The sequence below is a fragment of the Ornithodoros turicata genome, chromosome 7 (assembly GCF_037126465.1).
Source record: "Ornithodoros turicata isolate Travis chromosome 7, ASM3712646v1, whole genome shotgun sequence".
Taxonomy (NCBI): domain Eukaryota; kingdom Metazoa; phylum Arthropoda; class Arachnida; order Ixodida; family Argasidae; genus Ornithodoros; species Ornithodoros turicata.
The window spans coordinates 6,224,095-6,228,976 of record NC_088207.1 but is presented as its reverse complement, the minus strand read 5'-3'; the positions used below and the strand labels follow the sequence as shown (position 1 = coordinate 6,228,976).

The 4,882-nt window shown below is 45.1% G+C and overlaps 1 non-coding gene across 1 annotated transcript; it reads left to right on the top strand.

Annotated features, from left to right (window-relative positions):
* The first annotated feature begins 246 nt into the window (after positions 1-246).
* Positions 247-319, top strand: Trnaa-ggc (transfer RNA alanine (anticodon GGC)). Its single transcript has one exon. It is a non-coding gene; the product is annotated as a tRNA-Ala (tRNA).
* The last annotated feature ends 4,563 nt before the right edge of the window (positions 320-4,882 follow it).

The window sequence follows — 4,882 nt, the reverse complement described above, 5'->3', positions numbered from 1 at the left end:
CTGAGAACTGTTACTACGCCAATTATTTTTTGTGGAATGGACTCATGTTTCGTATACATCGAACTTACATGACTCAGAACATCAGTTCTTTCATGTTCAACACTTGCCGCTTGCGTCGATCCCGTCGTATGATTGTGTGTATGAGTGAGAAAAATGTAAGAGTGAAAGGGGGATGAGTGAGAGAGAGAGAGAGTGGTTGATTTGTCCCTTCAGATGACGCGCCCTTGGAAGTCACTGGGGAGGTGTGTTAGCTTAGCTCAATTGGTAGAGCCCTGGACTGGCAATCCAGACGATGTGGGTTCGAGTCCTACAGCTGGCTAACCTTTTCAGTGACTACCATCTTTCATCATTTCATGACTCGACTTTTAAATATAGGAGATGCTGCCGTGGTATCAAAATACTGTCAAGAAAAGTGAGTTCACCTGCACAAACCAATCTTGCAACCAGCTTCATCATCATAGTTGGGAGATATTTCTGAAGGAAGTGCATGCAGTTGCCAACAGTTTGCAGCAGTATCTTCAAAGTCCTAGATTTCATCTGGCATACATAACACGGATACATAGCTCCCTTTGCCCGTGAGCGGCAGCGTCTTCATTTGAACGTGACACCGTGCTTACTCAAGCCCGATATATGTATTTAGTATCCTCAGCGGCTGCAAAGCAAACAACATTGTACGGTGAACAATGATTGTTTTTGCAACGTAAAACACCCGCAGTATTTTTGTGATCGGGCTCACCGCTTTACACTCGATGCTAGAGAGACGCTGTTCCGCTCAGGTGAGTTCTGACGATGACAATGTGTGGCAAGTGGCTCTGGGAATGTGGTACACGAATTACACGCAATTAAGCACACATCAACTAAATTAACAACTGCTCTGAGTAAGTACCACAAAACGTGCTGCGTCCATCACGCTTTGCATGCTTTCTGGAAGGACGTTGCTGCTGATAGCATCTTTTTTTTTTTTTTTAATCTAGTCATAAGTATCGATGAAGGAGTAGCTACAAAGGTGTAAAGGATGACATAGTCACCCTGAAAATATCGGGAACGTATTCCACGTTCAAAAGGCGAAATTTCTTATGCGGAGGAACAAAGAGCCCAACGACCGAACGCGCGCGCGCGGGGAATGCTGGGATACGAAAGAGAGCCAGTCCTGGCATTTCAAGGAGAAACACCGTTTCTTTCGGTGCGGCGACGCAATATCACGGAAACCCAACGCGCTTTTCTGGACACGGATTCCGCATGTCACAAAACGAAGAAGTTTTACATATGACAACGGACGGAACTCACATAAAACTGCCTTTTTTTTTACAGTGGAATTTCAATAAATGAGGAGGGCGAATGGTAGCATCTGCTCGGCAATGATCCGTTTCATCAGCTATTCACAACGGCGGTCCTGTATTTTTCGGCGCACGGAACCCAGTGGAACCATTATTTCTGCCCACGCAACGAGCGACCATTTTTTTCGGGACGATATTTTCCGGGACCATATTTTCCGGAGCCATTTTCTGCATGCCAAGAACCCTGAGGCGCAAATGCATGTCTTTTACTAGCCACACGGTGACGTGTTGAGTCCGCCGTCCGATGAAATGGCGTTTCATCAAATGGCATCGATTAAACGGCGTTCGATGAAATGGGGAGGCCCTGTGTTACAGTACAGTGGGGACGTATAACCATATTGAAAACAATAAGAAATAATTGAGCTTGAAATAATGTGAAAGCGAGGTGACACTGGTCACTATAATTTGAATTTACGTAATGCTTCAATCCTAGACTGTGATATATAAATGCACAGGTACATCAACTGCCTGAAAAGATGTTTCTCAAACTCGCCTTGCATCATCAAAACCTATCAAAAGACATTCCTTTTCAGACACCACAGAAAAGTATGGCTTTGACAAAGCTCTCCTGTAGTCCCTTCCCTCCTTCTTTCCCTCCCACACATTCATTGTTTCGATTCGAGCGATGATCCGTTGTTCAGTCAGGCTAGGTTCTTCCGCTGACCGTAATCCCCCACCGGGAGGGCCACTTTAGGATAGGTTGCTGGAATAGCGGTCCTATACGGCAGATTGATAGCTACTTCTTGTACTGCCCGCGATGTGCCGCCAGTGTGCGCTTGAAAATGTGCGCACGAAGGAACGTTTGACATACATTCTCATGTCGGATAACTGTGAGTGAGCAGAGCCGTGGTGAGGCATAATATCGGTGCAAAAATATTCCAGTGAGATTTCCGAAGGGCAAATTGGCAAAACATTTCGTCTGAGCGTCATAACATCAGAATTGTGCGCTTCGCAAATTGGATGTCTGATTTTGGCGATTTTCCCAATTATTTCGACACTCCTATCGAAAAGCTGCTCTAAATACTCCCAGTTTCAACCCCATTTCCCCACAAGCTTTCAAGAAGCTCTCCAACAAGACCGGTTTTGTCAAAATCGGTCCAGTAGTTACTGAGCAATACGCCAAAGTTTACCCCATAGAAAATACATGGGGCGCCGCAGGTCGTATTCCCTCTTAAGCCAGTGTATGTCTCAATCCTTCAACTTATAGAAGGGCTTCACAGGACTGCATTTACAGACAAGCAGCACTTTCTGCAGTACTCCCGGCGCGTTTAATGAATTGGAGCCGTAGTAGGTAGCACAAATATTTGCGTCTTTTTAGCGTCATCACAGGATGACGCGTACGTCTTGAGGACGACAAACATTGGATGGCCTCGCATTCACCGAAGTTGTACCGTGGAGCAAGTTGTACGAGTGCGAAAACAGCTTTTTGAAGTATGCGATGCCTTTGGGAAGCCCATAGTGTTAACGCTGTTCGCTCTCCATAAACTTCGACTGCACCGTGCATTGGAGATTTCCGGCGCACGTCAAAAGAACCTTAGGTGGTCGAAATTATCTGCAGTCCTACACTGCGACCTGTGGAGCATGTAGCCGCATAAATTTGTGGGCGGACTCACCTTACGCGTAAATCTACTCCGAACTATTATAACTTCGTCTCTTCCTAATACTGTCACAATATTTTGCTTTCGCATTGCCGCGTAGGTTCTGATTCCTTCAAGGAGCATGCCCTATCTAATTTTCCTCATTCGTTTTTACGGTGACCGTAAAGTCGAACTGGGAACCCGTGGAACATGAGTTCTGAAACTGTTGAAATCCGTTCAAAGTTTTTTGTTGCCTTTTTACTGAGTGGAGGGGAGATTTAAAGAAATGTGTAAGGCAAAAGTATGACTTTAAGTTCATCATTTTGACCCGTACTTTCTGTGCTCAGTTTCGGAATATTCGCTTTGTGACCCTTTCTAAGGTAAGGTCAGGATACCCGGCCGAAATTTCTTACATTGTGTGCGAAGAAACGTGTTTTGCTTCGGCATTAATGCTTTTGCGGAAAACACAAGGCAATTTTCGGCAGTAGAAACAGTGTGAGCAGTGATAAACTGCCTCAAGTACTCTGAGCTCTGCTCGTCTCAGTTGACATGGATGGAAGATGTAAACTAACACGCACCTGGTGTTTTCAGAATGCGAGGTATGGACACCATCAGAATATCTAAAAGCTGTGAAGAAACACTGCAACATTATGCTCGAGAATATATGTGGTAACGTTACAGAGTCATTCTACAAGGCCAGCTGCAGAACTCACTAGGCGGCAGAGTACGTAGCACAATAAACGTCCTACCGAGCATTCTTAGTGTCAACCGAGTTTTGATCGAACACGATAAAAACACAAAGAAAGCAAGAGAAATCACGTATCCACCTTCAGTTATAACACAAGTACGTAGACATGTTTAGCAGCATAATAACTGTACCGTGCTGGCTTATCGCCAATCTGCAGGATGGGAAAAGCGCAATGTTTGCCCACATCACGCTGTCTTTCGCCATTTGTCGCCATTTTTTTTTTCTTCGGTGTCTTACTGCGTACGTCCTCGTGGTAACGGTATTATTGATTCATCAGCAATACCATACCGCTTCATTTAAGCGGCATTACGTAGGGGTGAGGACGACACATTACCTACAACACAAGTACGTAGACATGTTTAGCAGCATAATAACTGTACCGTGCTGGCTTATCGCCAATCTGCAGGATGGGAAAAGCGCAATGTTTGCCCACATCGCGCTGTCTTTCGCCATTTGTCGCCATTTTTTTTTCTTCGGTGTCTTACTGCGTACGTCCTCGTGGTAACGGTATTATTGATTCATCAGCAATACCATACTGCTTCATTTAAGCGGCATTACGTAGGGGTGAGGACGACACATTACCTACAACACAAGTACGTAGACATGTTTAGCAGCATAATAACTGTACCGTGCTGGCTTATCGCCAATCTGCAGGATGGGAAAAGCGCAATGTTTGCCCACATCACGCTGTCTTTCGCCATTTGTCGCCATTTTTTTTCTTCGGTGTCTTACTGCGTACGTCCTCGTGGTAACGGTATTATTGATTCATCAGCAATACCATACTGCTTCATTTAAGCGGCATTACGTAGGGGTGAGGACGACACATTACCTACAACACAAGTACGTAGACATGTTTAGCAGCATAATAACTGTACCGTGCTGGCTTATCGCCAATCTGCAGGATGGGAAAAGCGCAATGTTTGCCCACATCACGCTGTCTTTCGCCATTTGTCGCCATTTTTTTTCTTCGGTGTCTTACTGCGTACGTCCTCGTGGTAACGGTATTATTGATTCATCAGCAATACCATACTGCTTCATTTAAGCGGCATTACGTAGGGGTGAGGACGACACATTACCTACAACACAAGTACGTAGACATGTTTAGCAGCATAATAACTGTACCGTGCTGGCTTATCGCCAATCTGCAGGATGGGAAAAGCGCAATGTTTGCCCACATCACGCTGTCTTTCGCCATTTGTCGCCATTTTTTTTCTTCGGTG